This window comes from Boleophthalmus pectinirostris, unplaced genomic scaffold, assembly GCF_026225935.1.
Source record: "Boleophthalmus pectinirostris isolate CB_2022bp ecotype Guang Dong unplaced genomic scaffold, ASM2622593v1 HiC_scaffold_6, whole genome shotgun sequence".
NCBI classification, from domain to species: Eukaryota; Metazoa; Chordata; class Actinopteri; order Gobiiformes; family Gobiidae; genus Boleophthalmus; species Boleophthalmus pectinirostris.
Genome location: NW_026571447.1, coordinates 13,274,402 through 13,294,429, shown reverse-complemented (window position 1 = coordinate 13,294,429; position 20,028 = coordinate 13,274,402). Strand labels below are relative to the sequence as shown.

The following is a 20,028-nucleotide window of genomic DNA, read 5'->3' as shown; positions in this document are numbered from 1 at the left end:
GTTAAATTAAAAGCCATACTGTAGAACATTCTGAGGAAACAATAATAGTCAAGCAGATTGTGAACCCTCTACCAAAAAAGTTACACAAATTTTAAATTTTAAATTAAGCACAGATACTTAAAATTTTACTTTATTTGCTACTTTCACTTTGCTACCTTCTACCACTGATCATTGCTGGGCTTTCTAAAGAACTCACATTTGCAACCACATGATAAAAAGTCCAAATGTGCTCAGGAGTTATAAATATTTATTATCCAGAACAGTTGAAAATGTAGACCACCAGCAGATCCCACAAAATAGTTTAGTATTTGTATATGAGAAGTAGTAGTTGGAGGCCGCTCCCTGTATAAATAATGAATAGTATTGCAAGCACATACAGATACTGAAAAATTGGACAGCGATTCAGAGATGTGTAACTGTGAGGTCTTGTCTTTTTAAAAAGGAACTTGTTTGAACATCTGTGGTATGTGCCGCTGATAAAAAATAACTGTGGTAATGATATTATAACATAAGACTGGCAAAATAAGTAGCTGTGCCGTAAGTAAAGTGTGTATTTTTATTTGCAGTTCAATTCAACTCAATTAACTTTATTTGCCCACAAGGGGAAATTTCTGAATTAGATGAGAGTTTTTAGTAGGCCAGAGAAATAGAAGTTTTATGGCTAGATTGGAAACAAAGATGGATTCTTATAGGATCTGGACCACAACTACTACAACTACTACTACTACAACAACAACGACAACTGCTACTACAACTACTACTACAACTACTACTACAACACTACAACAACACTACTACTAGAGCTACTACAACTAGTACTACAACTACTACCACTACAACTACTACTAATACTACTACTACAACAACTACTACTACTATTACTACTACCACTACTACCATAGCTATAACTACAACCACAACTACTATTAAAAAACTATTACTAATACTACTAGTCATTCCTTGACCTTTCACGAGTACTTGAATAGTTGATGGTTTTAAACTTTATCATAACTAAAACCACATGATAATATTCAAGACACAACTACTACTACTACTACTACTACTACTACTACTACTACTACTACTACTACTACTACTACTACAACAAATACTGCTACAACAACTATTACTACTACTACTAGACCTTTCCTTGACCTCTCCTGAATAGTTGAATGGCAGATGATTTTAAACTTCATAATAACTAAGACCACATGATAATATTCAAGAGACAACTACTAAATTTTAGTCTTGTAACAACACTCACTACTTCTACTGAAGAGATAAAACATTTTTGAGACAGACATCACCTGTTCATGACTCATATTCAACTTCATGATGGTGCAATGATGACCAAAATCTCCCCTCTTTTTGTTAGAACTGTCTCCATCTTGGACAGCCCGTGGCCATGTGTACACTCTGGATCACGTCTCTCCCATATTCTTTTATCATCACTTTAAAGGAGACAGCTTTAGTGTCTCAGTCAGTGCTTCTGATCTGGGGTCATGGCTCGCAGTCAGGACCAGCAGCTGTGGTTGGCCCTCCACATAATGACATCAGCTCTCTGTCATGGATACTCAAATTCAGAGTTGTTGACTAAGCTAAACGCCAGCTAAAATGATCTGGGGTTATTTAATCTTGTGTGACAGTAATGTTTTGTGTTGGCAATGTAATGTAAAGTTTTGTGTTGGCAATGCCACTTTTTCCCAGTGGTGGAACATAACAAAATAAAAGTAGTAAAGTACTGTACTTAAAGGTGCACTGTGTAACTTCTAAGGTAGAGGGTGTGCTACTTGATTGTCTCTACTGTCTCTCTCTATTTCTTTGCCTAGAATGTTCCACAGTGGAGTATTAAACATATCTCCCTTGCATTTGTTTGAATTATTACAATATGCAGGCTTGCTTCTCCATAGATCTGATCTTTAACCTGTCTCCACTGGGAATACCAAGTTTATTTCCATACTGTGGAATAATAAAGGTAATGCTGTAATATCTCCATGGAGACAAGCAAGCGGTGGACACTCCACCAGAAAAGTTACATAATGCACCTTTAAATAAAAAAAAAAAATCTGTACTTTACTTAAGTCAGTCTTAAAGTGGGCACTTTTTTACCCTTACTTCACTACATTATAGAGCAGCTATCTGCACTTTCTACTCTAATACATTTTTGAACAGGACTGAAAAGTATAAGTATTTATTCTTCTTCTTATTATTATTATTATTGTGTGAGATCTGCTCAAAAGGCTAGGGGTTTATTTTTTAACACATATTTTGTAACCCATTACAAAGAAAGACAGCCAAGGAAAAAAAATGAGTCATTTGTTTCTGTTGAACAAAATTCAGCATAGAGCTTTATCAAAATCAGTAAATTTTAAGTTTTATTAGATCTCAAAATATGCACATGGGTACTTTACTACTTTTACTTAACTTGATGTTTTAATGTGATACCTTTACTTTTACTGGAGTATTTATTTGCTGCAGTATCTGCACTTTTACTTAAGTAACAAAACTTCTTCCACCACAGTTTTTTCCTTAAAAATAGGCAATTATATGGCTGCATGGAATTATCTAATGTCTTAAAGATTTGCTCATGTTGTGTAAACCCGATTGAGCTGAAGTGAATTTTAATGACACTCCTACCATTTATTCATAGAGTAAACAAATGCTGAATTACTATCAGCCAAAAGAACGGTTACAATTAAAGTACAATAATGATATCACTGACTGTAAATGTACTTTCTGAATGGGTGCGGCCACCTCCTGATATTGCTCCTGCTATTTTGAGGGTGCAATTATCAGAGGCTGTAATTATTTATGTAACAGATGTCCCCTTCCACAACAAGATTTTATGGAGGAAAAACAGCTAATATTGTAGTCTGGCAGTTGTTAAATCTTTCAAATGTTTATGTACTTGTGTTTAAAATACACACTCTGAACTCTAATCTATCTATATGGAATTGCAGCCTTGTTTGCTGAAGTTTTTGTTTTTATTTTACTATTGCTAGACAGGGCAAATACAGCAGCTCAAATACATCAAATGGAGCTTGTAGATTGTATATAAATGGACATAGCTAACCCGCTGGCTGATGCATTCCAAACAGGAGGTGAACATGGGGGTGCTTCTGGCTCCATCGACTCTGACTCCAATTGACATAACATTGAATAACTGTCACCTCTCTCTCTGTGAGCCTTGTCATTTTGGCCTTAAAATGTTTGTATTAACCTGCTCTACATGATCCTGGTGTTTTTATTACACAATTTTGTCCAAAAATAAATTCTTATTCCTAAAATGGAACTTGGCTCTAAATTCACTCTAACTGCTAGCCTTCTTTAAACAGTCAATGAAAGAGCTCAAAAGTGACAAGTTTAAAAGCTTGCTGAGAGCTATCAGCTAAGTGTTAATGAATGACCACAAGACTTACAATTTTATTTAAAATCTTTTTCTGAAGCTTTATAAACTGCTAAGTTATTAAAGCATTATGCAGAATCTTATCTTGCATGTTTTTACTTAAAACAAGAATCCATGTGCAACTCCATATATCATTGGGAGGCACTGACTGATTATTTTCAGTTTCGAATAGATTCCAATACTATGACTACAAATCTGCCGATACCCTATATCAACCAGCATTTATTTCCTTAAAAAAAAAAAAAGACAAAACTGATCCAAATAAGATACGTAGCTGTTATTTATCCCTCAAGTAATCACAGAACAACTTTGTATAAATAAAATAAAAAACATTCCAAAACTTTCTGGACAATCTCTGACCAATAAATAGTCTTATTACCTAAAAAAAAATCATCATCAGCACCATATTTGGAATCACTATTGTTTCGGTGCATCCCTATTTATAATGTCGTTCAATCTGTAAACCAGAATAGGTGATGGGTCCCTGGATACTTCTCCTGACAGGTTGCCCAAGCAGCACTGAAAGATGGGTCAAATGCAGAGTACAAATGACCCTATACTGGGAGACTTAAGTATGCCACAACAACTTAACTTTACACTCTATTGAATCTTAATGACGTGTATAATGCCCTCTTCAACCTGCCTGATCGTCACACCTTAAACGGAAGTATACATTTGACACACCTAGTCTGTAGAAATTCCAAGATTGTCCTCAGCTATAACCCGAATACCAGAAGTCCACAGTTATTGCAGTGCAGGAGCTACGTGTGCTACCAAGGAACAGCATGTGCGTTAGCTTGTTTGCGAGTGGACGAGATCAGGCATGACTTTGCGGAGGGAATTCTGCGCTATGACGTCTGCTGTCACTCAGATTCCAATACAAAAGTACACAGATGTTCATTGCCTTATAGGTTACTTCACAAATTGCTCTCTCTGGAATTCAGTTTATTTGTAATTGTGACTTCCTTTCTGGTTTGGATCAACTTACTGCACATTCCTATAAGAGCTGCGTGGTTTTGGGGAGAAAAAAAAAGAAATGTGATTGCATTTTTTTGATTTGCGATTTTTAAAAAACAGGATTCTGTTCAAAGAGCTCATCGTAAACTACTCAAGAAGATAAAATATTTCGCAAAATTGAGCATTAAGCCATGTCATAATGTTGTTACCTCCTCAAAAACATACCCAGAGTTGTGCCTTCTTTCATTCACGCATTTGAGTAACTCTACGTCTCCAAAGCTCAAAATGCTTCGTTCCACCTTGTGATGTCATGTAGTGGTAGTTTTAGTTCAGTAGAGGACATCACAAGGTGGAACAGAGTGTTTGTTTGTTTTTTTGTATGAAAGTAGAACTTAGCCTAAATATGCAGAATTTGTGTGATAAATATATGTGAATGAAACAAAACACAACTCTTAACAACTTTTATTGAGGAAACAACATTATAACATAAATCAGAAAATAGCGTAATATGAGCTCTTTAATGTATATTCCTATATTGCTCAATCCAAGGCCTCTCTCTCAACTACAAGTATTTGGAGGTCACCTGGAACATACAGGATTGAGCAAGCATACCCATTGTGTGCCAGAAATCAGATAAGATTAAGTAACAGTTGACTCCCTAAACCATGAACAGGAATGCTATTGCAAAGATCCCAAATCCTGATATCAAAAGAGGTATATGTTTGAGGTGTGCCTGGATCTCAGAGAAGCTTACTGCTGTTTTCCCAGGATAAACATTTGTATGAATTTAATTTATTAAAGTATTTTAGAAGTGATAGTGTTTTCAGTATTGTTGTTAGAGTATTTTGTTAAAGGGCCCATATTACGATATTTTATGATCTATGGTATAATATTGTTTCCCCATCCAAAACATATCTGGAGTTGTGTTTTGTTTTGTTCACACAACCTCTGTGTATTTAGGCTATGCTATTCTCTCAAATGGAAAACAATGTTCACTCTTCCACTTTGTGATGCCATGTGGTAATACAGGAAGTGCTCCACTGTGTTTTTAAAATTCGTACACCTTTAGTAGAATCATTTGGATAATTTCAGCCCCAGAATTGTCTGTCTCTATTGAAAAAAAAGTAAAAGGTAAATGTTAATGTGAAACTACCACTACCTGACATCACAAGGTGGAACAGAGCATTTTGAGCTTTGGAGCTATAGACAGACTAATAAAAAAAGGGGTTACTCAAACATGTGTGAATGAAACAAAACACAACCCCGGGTATATTTTTGATGACATCACAACATTAATAACATGTTTTAAATCTCATAAGAATCAATTTAGCATAATGTAGGACCTTTAATACAGTCACAATGTAATTTAAAAAGGGCAAACTTAACCTCAACCAACTGACCAATGAACATCGCTCAGCTATTTCCTGATGTATATTACATGAACATATCTATGACTAAAGTACACCCAGACAAACTACATGACTGAACTAAAGTGACCTATTGACCGGGCCCTCTTGACGAATGCTCTCTTCATCGTAATGGCCCCTCTTGTCACTCTGTGGTAACTGTAGTAAACATGGGCTCACTAACCACAGAAGAGATAAGGTGAAAACTGAGCTGTATCCTCCCTGATAAAGCAGCAATAACATCAGTCTGAGTCAGTCACAATGCGGTTTCACTTCTGTTTTATACTGTAAGGGCAGAGCCACAAAAATACACAGAAAGAATGAATAATTACTAGCCTATTTGAGATATGAAATTATCCACTACAAGCGAATACCGAATTCCCTATTCTGTGCAAAACTGTTTTTGTTCCACCTTTTTATAATAAACATACCTGAAGAGTTTTTTTTTTTTTTTTCTCCATTTGCCCATGTTTCATAATCTTTTTTGTCGATGGGGTTTAGAATGATGAAAAATGTGGATCACTACCATGGACATTTAAAAAAAACATTTTTTTTAAAAATATCTTTTGAATGGGGAATACTTTTTATGCCAACCAGATGTTTGCAAGATACATAAATTATAAAACAGTCATAAGTTATACAAGGAAATATCAAGACTGAATGATCCAAAAATTGAAGAAGCCATAACTACATGCATAATATTTTAAAGATATAATAATAATATATATATATATATATATTTGGTTATTATTATTATTATTTTTTTATATATATTCCATCTATTTCTTGCAGAGGTCGCTGGTGTTAGGCTAGTGCATGTCAATGGCCATAGTTAGCCTGCCTCTAAAAACAGTCTTACCCAGTAAACAAAACACCAGAGGCAAAACAATTAAAACGCCAGACTGTCTTTGTGAATGTCTATGTTGATAGAATAATTTTAGAAGAAAAGACAAACTTGCATTTGAAGGATTTATGTCAGCAGAAGCAAGTTGTACTTCCTGATAGAAAGCTTGGCAACGGCGGACTGATATCACCTTGCACCTACCTTACCGGTAAAGTAAAATTACGCTACTGCTGAGAAAATAGTCCCTCAACATGCAACGATTCATGCGATGCAAGGTTAGTTTTATTTCAAACATTATTCCATCAACACAGACATTTACATCGACAGTCTGGCATAATAACAGATTTGTTTCGGGTGCTTTGTGGAGTATCCAAAAGAGTCAAAAATTCCAGATCGTCCCTTTAAACTGAGCTTTGTTTTAACATAATCTGAATATAAAGAACTGACTTAGCTGGAACTAAAACATGTGAGCTGCCTTGTGCTCTTAAACAAGTCCCTCTTTGGTCGGCTTTGTTTGCCAACGTGTACCTCGTGTCACTATGGAAACTGCTAAACATTTCCACATAGACACACATGCAGAACACCCTCACTGTGAAATATCGAGACTTGGGAGTTCTTTATCATTTCCACTGAGACCAATTTCCCTAAGAACTTAAAGCCCTGTATCAAAAGTTCATCATCGTAAAAACATCGTAACTCATCTATGACAAACTCTGGCTTAAGATTAAACCCCAAATCTAGTGATATTAAGTTTCCATCTGACTCATTACCTTTGGGTATCGAAATCATCGGAGAGCTGACCCGTGCAGAGAGGGTGTCCACAGAAAAATCTGACCCAAAACGGCACCTCCCCTTGGGCTTACATTTCCTACTGTACAACCTCACATCCACACTTCCCAGCAACAGCGGCGCTCTATCTCCCTCATGTCCAGTGACTAACTCTTTTTGGGTCAATAATATTCCAAAATTCCAAAGCAGTGACTGAACGCGGCCCCCTGGGAAAAATGTGGGCTTCAAGGAGAAAATGGCCACTGCCTACACACAGGATAGGTCCAGAAATACGCCAGTGTATTTAATTATAGTGTTCAGAGCGTAGGCGGCAGAGCAGTCAGGTCTGTAATGGGCCACGTGGAGTTCATCTGGGGGGAATTGGATTAAATATATCCATCTATCACATGAGACAATTTAAATGATTGCAGAATGTTGTCTGTAAGCTGTATAAGTGGGTAATGGTGGTCAGGTTATTGGGTATAATGCGACGAAATGGAAAACAACTGGTCAGGAAATCACACCGTGTTTGTTATGTCATGTCGTGTGTTTTTGTTGTCTTAGAATCAAAAACATCAAAACATGAAATCAGGAAATGCAAATGCTATGTCTAAGATGTTATATGGTATCAGCTCAGAACCACTCATTCAAATTAAAGAGGTCATCTTCTGCTATTTTCTGATTTCTGTTATAATGTTGTTTCCTCATCAAAAACCTGGAGTTGTTTTTTTGTTTCATTCACACATGTTTAATTCTTCTCTGAAACTGAAAACACTCTGTTCAACTTTGTGATGTCATGTGGTAATACAGAAAATATGCCACTGTTTTTAAACCCCATACACCTTCTCTTGAATGACTTGTATAATTTCAGCCCTGGATTTGCCAATATCTACTAAACAAACGGTAAAAGGTAGCTGTTAACTTTAGAAATACCACTACATAACATCACAAGGTGGAGTAGAATTCATCAGCCAGTTTCACCTCATAGAAACCATCTGAACTCACAGCATTAGAATTCGTTCGCTCGATGGGAGCTAGGTACTTTTTTATTTAATCAATCACTGCTATTTGGTTGTGATGTATGTAATGCACCGCTAATGGGGCAAACTGGTATATTAAACTTTTCCAAAATCCCATAGGAAGAAGGGCAATAAGGTCTTTCCCCTTGATAAAATTCACCGAACATTCTCTTTGTTCCGGCTTTAAATCCTCGATCTCAAGAATCATTGCCAACACAGAATGTATGGCTCTTCGCTGATTGGCTGGTGCCCAAACTCGCACTTCCGGGGTTGTGTGAACTGTCTAGTGTATTCAGATTCCTGACCTAGTTCCTGGAGAATAAATGAATTTGAGCGGAGGCACTAGGTGGATCCAGCCTGGCTATAATAATGCGTGTGAATGTGTGAATAAAACAAAACACAACTCCAGGTATGTGTTTGATGAGGTAACAACATAATAACAAGACTTAACACTCACAAGAGTCAAATCTGCATAATATATGACCTTTAATCAGAGTTCAATCTCGATAAGCATTGTCACTGTCTGCCTCTTTAGGCAGACAGTGACAAGTGACAAAACTGCCTCTTTAGCTTGACACTAGAATGGCCCAGTCCCATAGGCCAGAGCCATAATCCCTTAACAAAACTTTGCTTACACCAAAAGCACAGCCAGTGATCCAGCTGGGAATAAGCCTGGCAGCTCTCCCCATTTCCTGCTGTCCATTAAAAGAACCTACAAGTACAATATACACAGAGCCAGACAAAGTACTTCATGTTATACTACTTACAACAACGGAAGGGGCAGCTGCTCTCTTGTCTACTGTATACAGATATATGTGTCCCTTGCCATCCCATACTCTTGTTCACTGTGTCAACATCAGTGACTAACCACATATCAACTGGTAGTTCATGTGACTGGGGAAAGCTGTAAGGAAACCGATCTGGACCACCCTGATAAAACCAGTAGTAGGAAATAACATCATGTCTTGTGAGTCAATTTAGTTTTAAGGTGGATTAAGTAGCTCTTCTGGTACTGAGTCTGACACCTGCTTGTCTCCGTGGAGATGTTATTGCTTTACCTGGAGTTTACCAAAAAGTACTACTTTGCAGTGACATGACGCTGGGGGTGTTCTACATGGATCTCTATTGGGGGAATGTTCGTCAACGTTACCATGGTGACACAATGAACACATAAGCAAACACAGACAGAAAAGATTTAAGATAGTCAAAACAAAATGGATCTAACAACACATTTTCATGAGCTTGTGTTAAATATGAGCACTCATTGTCCTGTTAAGGAGTTTAATTTTCAACAAAAATGGTGACTAACTGGAAACTGTTAATGCTAGCTAGCTTGTGACTGCAATTTTATGTATGAGAGACGTTATTAAGTGTACAAATCATCTCACCTGTCTGTTTCAACCAAGTCACCTCTTTCCGATCAGACAGTGATAAAATAAAGTTCATAGTCTAACTTGTGTAACAGAGCTTTTAACAGAGTAGTGCTTCCAGTTAGCATCACCCCCCCGGGAATGTTGATGATATCAGCTGCAAAGTACCAATAGCATTAAATCTATTCTAGCATTTTTTTCCAATTTGAACCTGTCCACAGACCTGACCTATAACTTGGACCGGGTGCATCACCTGTTACCTCCATGGAGATACATATGTATGCTTAAAGTCATACAGCGGAACATTCCAGGCTGATCATCTCCATGGAGACAAGCATATGTTGCACCCTCCACCCAAACAGCTGCACAGTGCAACTTGGCATTGTGTTCTGTGAGTTGAGAGGTTACGTTTGGTCACAGTAAATGTTAAAGGAAGTTACATTAAGCAATTGCACAATGGTGAATCAAAAATGTTTAGTGCTTAATATAGTATGTCTAAATATGGTCAAAGAGAGATGATCAAAGCTTTGGAAGCATTAAACTGCAGGCAGTACTGTTGCTAAGTGCACTTGTGTATTAAAAACAATGGCTGATATGGAATAGGCAAAGTTAAATCATATTGTGTTATGACAAAAGCTTGGAAGGGTCTACATGCAGTTATTTTTAACATGCAGAAAGCCAATAATGATTTCACGTATAGAAAATGCTCAATAGCAAAAAGTTTGTAAGCTTGAATCCAAGCCAGCAAAGCAAAGGTACTTAATGAGTTATTGTATTTTTTTAGGTAGTACTAATATCCATGATACCTAAATTGAAAACAGCAGAGGAAAGCATTTTATTACAGTGATCATATCCAGGATGCAACGATCCTGCTTTTTTAGTTCAGATATCATTTTCAATACTGTAACTTTGAGTGTCTGCACTGGTATCGGTTGATATCGTGACTTGAGACTGAAAACAGCATTTATTTCTTTTAAACTCAGATAAAATAAGACTAAACTGATCCTAATGTGTTATGCATCTGTTATTTACCTCTCAAGTAACTACAGAACAGCTTTGTATAGATGAAAATGTTATGTCTTTGACTTTCTTGGCCAGCTAAGGTCAGTAAAGAGTCTTATTACATCAATTTATATGTCCAACCAGGATCTCTGCTCAACCGATATTTGATGCAGCAAATTTTTCACTACTGGCACCAATATCTATTACCAGTAACGGATGGGTGCATACCTAATCATATCTTGAGCTATAATTACATGGTCAGGAGTACCTTGCTGGAGGATTAGCCTATTGTGCATGGTTTAGATTCGTAGAGGAAACCCACCCACCCAGGAGTCGAACCCACAATCCCTTCAATAAATGAAAACTGGAACAAATTTTTGGAGCTCAATATTTATCGTGTGTACAGTTTCTTTGCAATAGTGGGGAGGTTTTAATCATTTTTCTGCACCATAATAAAATTTAAGCTATCCTGCTTTGTAGTTACAATATTATAGTTTATCGCAATATTTCTCTGTAGCAATAAATCACCCTTCTTTTTGTTATTTGTTTTTTTGTTATTGTCAAGGCCTAACTGTACCGTACACTTTCAAGGCTTGATTAGCACCAGAATGCACTGAGAAGAAGGACTACATATGGGAGACATTTTCAACAGTTTACATTACAATCTGTGGTAGTAACTTTGTGGATACTAACATGTTTTTGCTAGTTATCTACGATTTATCAAAAAGGAGTTGTTATAAAAGTACTGCTTAATCTCCATTACTGTCCAGATGTTTGGCAGCATTTTGGAGCAAATTTCGGAGAAGATACACCACCTCTGGAGAAGACACAAGAGCCCAGATCAAACAAGAATCTGGGCTGACGGAGAAGGTGGCGTTTGGAGGAGAAACAAATGTTGGAGCAGGATCTTAGAGTGATGACGGCTCTTAAATCAGGGAGAGGAAAGTGAAGCGGCCGGCCTGGGATAAACACATACCATGACACTGTGGTCTGTCTGCTGCTGGACAAGAGCCAGGCACGCTGAAGCTCCACGGCTGCATTGAGAGAGGGATAGACAAGGGAGAGGCGGAGGGGGAGAGAGAGTCAGAATGGGGCAGAGAAAGGGAGAGTGCAGGGAGATGGACACTTGTGGAGAGCAGTGTATGTTTTGTAGAATTGTATGGAAGAGATTTTGGAGATGCATATAGCAACTTCTTTTGCAGTTTAACAGGGCAAAGGTTAAAATGAAATATGAATTGCTAATACAGGAATTACAAGCAGTTCAAAAACTTGTATGTATGGGATATTTTGGTCTCGGCGTAGGATGTACACTACTAGTCAAAAGTTTTTTTTATTTCAGTTTTTTCTAAAGTCATCACAACTATGAATGAACACACAAGGAATATAATAAACTAAAAAATAAAATAACTCAAACCCTTTGCTTAGACCACTGCTTTTGACACTCGGCATCCTTTGAACCTGACATGGAGAAAAGGTCAAGAATTTGCGGGGCTGTCAACAAAGCAAAGGGCTTTGAGGAATTGAGGTCTAAAATTTAAAAAAAGTTATTTATAAAAGAGTTATTTCACCCTATATTTGATGTCTTTCATATGTATCAAAATGTAGTAGTAAACATGAAAGATATGAGCAAAGTAACAAAACAATTTGCCTTTCTGTGTGGAGTTTCTGCCCGTGTTTGGGTGGGTTTCGTCTGGCTACTCCACTTTCCTAGCCAGGCTAGCAACACTTAGTGCCTCCACTCAATTTAATTTCTCTTTAGCGACTAGGTCAGGAATCAGAATACACTAGACAGTTTGCAAGAACCCCGGAAGTTGTAGACCGTGCACCAGCCAATCAGCGAAGAGCTGTGAAGCCATGACTGGGTTGTAGACAAAGCCATACTATACTCCCGATATCGAGGATTTAAAGCCAGAACAAAGAGAATGCTTGGTGAATTTTATCAAGGGGAAAGATGTTATTGCCCTTCTTCCTATGGGCTTGGGAAAAGCTTAATACCAGTTAGCCCCATTATGTCACGACCAATTAGCAGCGATTGGTTAAATACAAAAAGTACCCGGCTACCGTCAAGTGAACGGATCCTAATTCTGCCAGGTCAGACGGTTTTCACAAAGTGAAACCGGCTGATGAATCAGGCTACCACTTTCCCCCATGAACACAAAATATACCCAAAAGGAAAAATCTCCAAAGTTGACCCCTAACTAAAAACTAAACTAAAGATCTGGAGATGGGTTCATGGGCAATAGACTGTAGCAGGGTGTCCCATCGGGTTAGGTTCAGTAACACAGACATCCACACGTGTAAACATATGCATATGCTGTGTAAGCATTAATATCTGTCTTATGCAGAACGGTAGTTAGAAAGGTTATTAATGCTATTTATTTTTATTTATTTATTCATCACATTTGTAAAATATAACAAGACATCAACAGTGTTATTTTAAATATGCAAGAAATTTATGAGAAGGAGCAGAGTAATCGTATGTTATCTGCTCCCTTTTCCACACTTCAACACTGATAGTTACTTTAAAATCGACTGCAAATACTTATTTATTGTCAAGGCCCTCTGGAGTTTGGATGTTCTCACTGTGTTTTCTTAAACCATTGAAAACTCAACACAGAATCACTAACATCTCTGACACTTGTATTTATTTACGCACAAAAGACAACCCCATATATTCAAAACACGCCTGATAGAAAGCCTCTGCGGTCAGTTAACAGACCCTCTCCACTTGTGAATAATGGAACACGACGATGGAAGGAGTTGCATAAGGCTTTTCTGATGCGTCTGCTTATGTTCATGACACAACATCATAAGACCTCAAGCTATCATTCACGAACCTGCCAGCCGAGGTCAAGTCCTATGGGAGCCCCCCCTACACACGCACAACTGGAATCAACAAGATTTAATTGTTCTCTTGTACATCATCTGGTGGTTCGGTCCGCTTGGGGTCACAAATCAGCAGCTGGCCCCCGAATGCGGTTGCTCATGAGTTAAATATTTGGTTTCACAGCATCAGATAAATCACATACTGTAATCAAATGTACTGCAATGAATCTTATCACAGGAAGAAGAGGAAATCACTCATGAAGGAAGTAGAGGGGGAGTGGGGAGAAGGCTGCGTATTGGACACAGTTAGGCCTGTCATGATAATTACTACATCAATATATGAAAGATGGAACAATATTTTTTTTAGGCATATCCGATCCAGCCTTTTCAGTTCTGATACGTATTTAGATACTATAGCTTTAATTATCTGCCGATATCAGCCGAAGCCACTGCAGAGACTGAAAGACACTTATTTCCTTTAAAAGTGCATTGCGCAACTTTTCCAGTGGAGGGTTCTGTCACTTGCTTGTCTTCATTGAGATGTTATTGCTTTGTCTAGAATGTTCCACGATAGAGATTAAACTTATCCAACTCAAGGGAGGTCAGGTTACAGGTCAGATCTGTGGAGAGGCAAATCTATTCACAGAGAGAATTATTTCATTTTTGAGTGAAGGAAACACCTGTAATGAATAAATGCTGGATAGATGTGTTTAATCATAGTCATTAGTCATACGATGGAACATTCCAGGCAAAGCAATAACATCTCCAGGTGACGAACCCTCCACCAGAAAAGTTGCGCAATGCACCTTTAAACAAAAATGAAATAAGACTAAACTGATCCAGATGTGTCATGTAGCTGTTATTTATCACTGAGGTAACTACAGGACAGCTCTGAATAAATAAAACTTCAATCATTATAGACTTTCTGAGCCAGCAGTAAGTAGTCTTCTTACATCAATGTATATGTCCAAACAGGATATCGACTGAACCAGTATTATATTTGGAAACCAATATTCGATTTAGCTAATTTTTTAGTGTCTGTACTGATATCAAATACCAGTATCAGATCTGTAAATTCTACATTTTTTTGGCTCCCATATTTATCATATATACATTTTATTTGCACTACTGGGAAATTTGTGGATTTTTTTTGGCTCTATATATAATTTTGCCTATATACTGTATAAGATTTGAGTTATATAAGGTTGAATGAATAACTTCTGTGACTCATTAAAGATTCAAACTAGGTACTAAAGTCTTTCATTTTGTATCTTTTTATCTATTGCAGCTCATGGTTTCAATCACTGTACAATATTGTAGATTTAGAAAAGTTTTGTGATTTATATCTGCTCTTGGATGATAGTGTCAGTGGCATAGATTTGTTTTAATATTATCATTTATCATCTATATTTCCTTCAGCAGTATGTATTGAACTTCAAAATTTGTTATCGTGACAGGCCTAGTCTAGACACAGCATAGTTCAATGATTAGAGTGAACAATTTAAAAGTTAGTGTCATCATGTCCTTCTCCTTTGTGCAGTCTGTGGTGAGTGGAGTTTATAAGATGAGGTCAAATGCTATTGTAAACAAAGTGTGGTAATAGTAGGAATTATGTTTTTGTTTATACCGTCCATTTCTTCAGAGATAATTGGGGCCCACACAGATCACTATAGGGAAAAGAAAAATGCAGCAAGCAAAAAAATAAATGAAATTTCAAGGCCCATTAGAATATCTTTTTTAAATTGTTTATTGTTCATTTATTTTTTTGACTATTTTAACATTTGTTTTGTTCTTTGAGTGTCCTGAAAAGCATTATATTGTTTGTTATGGTTGGCGTTTTGTGTAGCTTACTTCTTTTAAAAATGATACAAATGGACAGTGCCATTTGGACGATATAGACGATAAATGTTAATACTAAAACTAATTTATACCACTGACACAAAAACCCAAGAGCAGATTTAAACCATAATAAAAACTATTCTAAATCTACAATATTGTTAAAAGCTGCAATAAATAAATAACAGAATGAAACCTTTAGTACTTAGTTTGCATCTGTTATGAGTTGAGTATGAGTCGACTTTTTAAGGCTTAAATTTTATCGTAGAGTGAAAAAATAAACACAGATTTCCCACTAGTGCAAGCACATCCAGTATTACCACATGACATTACAAGGTGGAACATAGTATTTTCTGCTTGAGAGAAGAACACAGCCTAAATATGCAGGATTTGTGTGTTAAATGTGCGAATTAAACAAAACACAGCTCCAGGTATGTTTGTGATGGGGAAACATTATAACATTGAACAAAAAAGCGTAATATGGTCCCTTTAAATAAACACAAGCAAATTCATCAAAGAATGTATAATATATCACATCTCAGAACAATGCAAAATTCACTTGGCTGACCCCACTCTGAACAGGACGTGAGTGTGGCCTGGTTTCTGGATCACCTGAGAGACATCCCGTTTGAGGACAGAGCAGAGAGCGCAGGAGCAGACAGCACAGCCCTAACCTGTCATTGGCTTTGAGCATTTAAACACTATGGTGCGGTGTGGGCGGTGACTGGGGCCCCAAATCAAAGCCTGCATCATAAACAGAAAGAACCCAAATGACTACCTGCTGATTTCAACGTCACCACGTTCTTTGTAATTTGTCCATACTTGGCAGCTTTTAATGAGCAGGCAGATGTCGGGATAAGCCTGATGTCTCTTAATATTAGCCTTGGTCCCATTGTGAGGTGAGCTGTTGAAGCGGTCAGTCAACGCGGTGTACACGGAGGCTTCTGGACCGGGTTGTTGTAAGGATTTTCTATTGTGATGTGTGTGTGTATAATAGGCTCTCTGTGGTTACACGTGGAATGGGCTGGCCTGCTTCATGACAGTGGCTTGGCAGGTGAGCGTTCAACTGTGAGAAGGTGCAGTCTCTGAACTCTTTGACCTTGAAAACTTGCTTAGAGTAGACAAACTTTGGTAAAAATGGCTTAAAGAAAGAACTAAAGGTAACTTGTAACTTTGTAACTTTGGTGCAGGGTCTGCTGCTGGTTTGTCTCCATGGAGATGTTATTGCTTTGTTCCACATATGGCAGTGGTCCCCAACCTTTTTTGCACCACGGACCGGTTTTATATCATACAATATTTCGCAGACCGGAGGGAGTTGCCACAGTGGGCGATTCAGCGGCACGATTAAGTCCTGGATTTCTGTTTTAGTCCTGTTTTACTCCAGGTTTTAAACCTGTTTTAGACCTGATTTAGTTCTGGTTTAGTGGTGCAGCCCGTGTGGCGTACGGGAGGGGGAACAGTCTGCACAACATATGGGACAGGGGAGGATCCATGCAACGTATGGGAGGGGGGACGATTCACGCTTTGTAGGGGAGGGGGGAACTGTCAGACGGGCCACGCGGCGTATGGGAGGGGGGGTTCTGCACTTTCACGGCCCGGTACCGGTCCCCGTCCCCGGGGACGCCTGACATATGGAATTAAATAATTTCTTGCATTTAATCATTCATTCATGTGTCTTAATGTTTTCTTACTGTGAATGGGATTGCCTCTCTGCAGATCTGACCTGTTACATGGCTTGGCAGCTTCCCTTGCATGTCTCATTGACAAGTTTAATGCCACACTCTGGGGCAAAATAATCAAGAACCAGATACTAAATGATACAAAAACAAGTATTGAAAAAAAAAAAAAAAAAAAAAAGACAGAATGAAAAGAGTAGTATGTAGTAGTATGGTCCATGCCCACACTAGTATGTTGTGTTCTGTAGACCGTCTTTTAAAATGTATTATTATTAAGACTACATTAACACATCAAAAGCATTGTTTTATCTGTATTGAGGATCATGCCACCTCCTTATGATCAAAATCGCATTTTAAACTTTGTCAGCTCCCCTGTGTCAACCCATATGACACGTTATTCATAGGAAACCCTCCAGAACTGGATAAAGGCTAAAACACGACTATAAACAAATATGATAACGTCAAATTTCACATCATAACTTCTGGATGACAAAAATGCATTTCAACTGACCATGAATGAACTGTGGAGTTACCATAAATTATAACAAAAAACAAAACAAAACACTGAATTCCAGTTAGTCAAACGCACCATTGACTTATGTAATTCACATCCGTATTTAGCTGGTGAAAAGCAAATGTCATCTGTCTATTCCCACATCTCAACCCCCATTCTTCGCAAAGATCGTCCCGGAACCAAACAATAACATTGCAATTACTTAAATCATACAGTACTGCTTTAACCACCGTGAAGGAAGGCTTGGGACTCCAGAATAGATTTATTTTTACATCTCCAAAAGCCTACATTTTTGGCCTACATTTGTCTCCCTTTGAAGAAAAAAACCCTCAATGCCATACATTTCACATCTGGTTTGCATTGACAGAGTTATGCAGTGGACTCCTGTGTGCCAATGGAGCCTTTTGGACAATGGCTGCCTGGAGAGTGGCTAGCATTGAGATGGTAGAAAAAATTGGAGCTGGAGTGAGAATGCAGAGTGTAAATCTTAAGGAGAAACATCTTGACAGAGTGTGAGTTGATTCAGGGATGCTCTTGGGTTTGATAAACAATGTGGTGTAAAGAATGTCAAAAGGGCTTACAGAGCTGTTGTGATAGTGGGGAAGGTAACAGTCAGAAGTTGGATGAGCGCAGAAGGTCAAACCAGAGAATGGTTGTAGGGAAAAGGGATTACGAGACACACTGGCTCATCAATTGTAGCCAGAGATTTGAGAAACAAGATTATCACAATAAAGGAAATTTATGAATGTGGTGAAGTACGAGTATGCAAGGTCATTCATTGGCACCTTTCTACTTTAATAGAATTATACTCAGACTTGGGACTGAAATGCAGTACTTTATTGGTGCACAGGTCCATTGATACTTTGCAGTGACATCATGCTGGGAGTGTATTTCTATGGCAGAATATACATAATTTTCCATGGTGACACAATGCACACAGAAGTTTTTAGATAGTCTGAAAACAGAGTGAATTCCTGGCAATACTTTTATAGAGACAAACAGGTGGCAAACCCTCCACCTGAAAAGCTACGAAGTGTACCTTGTGTATGAAAGCAAAGGTGGAATTGGAAGATTGGAACAAAAATATGCCAACATCTCGTCATCAAATATGTATAAATTGCATTTCCTATTTTTGTACTTCAGTTTCATCCCCCTACCTCAATAACCACATTGTCATGGGTCAGCTAAGTTCACTATAAATATTGCTCAAGCACATACTCATATTTTCAAATTCATCTTATCAATGAAAGAATACAATGAGGTGTTAAGAGATGTAAGGTTTACAGTGTGGATCTGCTTTGGGGAGGCTGCTAACGCTACAACAAAAACACACCACAGTCCTGTTCCTCTGGCATAAGAAAGCAAGAGTATATTATTTCCCTTTGAACAAACACTCATTAATCCTCGGAGCTTCTTTCCTCTGCGTTCCCAGGCTGATTTGTGACCAAACATGGCTCTGGTCCCTGTCCTGGTATCCTCACATCCTCTCGCTCACCCAGCTCCTCTGATCCACTCATGGTACGCCCCTTTGAAATCTGAGCCCTGACTGTTGGGGCAAACATCCACCATCTGACACCTGCTTTGTTTTGATTCACTGTTTAAGACCAGCAGAGTTTGAATAGGGCTAGTCAAACAAATCCTGTAAATTAAAGCTGTATTATGAGTGGTGGGGAATGGGCTGTGGTAGAGCAGAATAGTTTTTGGTTTAGGTTTGTATTTTTCTATTTGCTTTTAATTTGTTTGTCTTTTGGGTCCTCATTTTTAATTTTATATTTGCATTTTAAAAGCCTATATTATACTATTTTCTGATATATGATATGTTTCCTCATCAAAAACATACCCAGAGTTACATTTCATTCATGTTTAACACATAAAGCCAGCATATTAAGGCTGAGTTCTTCTCAAACATAAAACATTTTGTTCCACCGTGTGATATCGTGTGGTAAAACAGGAAGTACTCCATTGTGTTTTTAAACTCCATATACCTTCACTAGAATCATTTGAATACTTTCAGCCCTGGCATTACCTAACAAAAGGTAGTGCAAGAGCTAATATTTAACCTGAAAACTACCACTTCACAAGGTGGAAAAGAGCATTTTGAGCTTTGGAGATGTGGACAAATAATGCAAGGTTACTCAAATACAAATTTGGAGGCAGGTATTTATGCTGGCTAACAGTAGTTTGAGTGTTAGGCCACCAATCCAAAGTCTGCTGGTTCAAACCAGGTTGTTGTATTCTTGGGCGACACTTTCCCCACCTTGTCTATGTATGACTGTAGTGAGTGATTGCTTGATAGCTCCAAGCTGGATTGAAACTTGTTGAATACTACATTTAGAGTGATATATATTTAGATTTAATGATATTGTGTCAGCTGGAATTGGTAAAGGAAATGTGTTATGTGTAA

The 20,028-nt window shown here is 37.8% G+C and overlaps 1 protein-coding gene across 2 annotated transcripts in view; it reads right to left on the bottom strand.

Moving 5' to 3' along the window:
- The window catches only part of fhl3a (four and a half LIM domains 3a), a 66,119-nt gene that overhangs the window by 14,037 nt on the left and 32,054 nt on the right, over nucleotides 1-20,028 (bottom strand). The window contains exon 1 of one of the 2 annotated variants that reach the window (XM_055163665.1): nucleotides 9,168-9,291. The exons of the other annotated variant lie outside the window; for it this stretch is intronic. The gene's annotated coding sequence lies outside the window, so the exon portion shown is untranslated. Of the gene's footprint in view, nucleotides 1-9,167; nucleotides 9,292-20,028 lie in introns of those variants that run through there. 2 annotated transcript variants of the gene reach the window in all.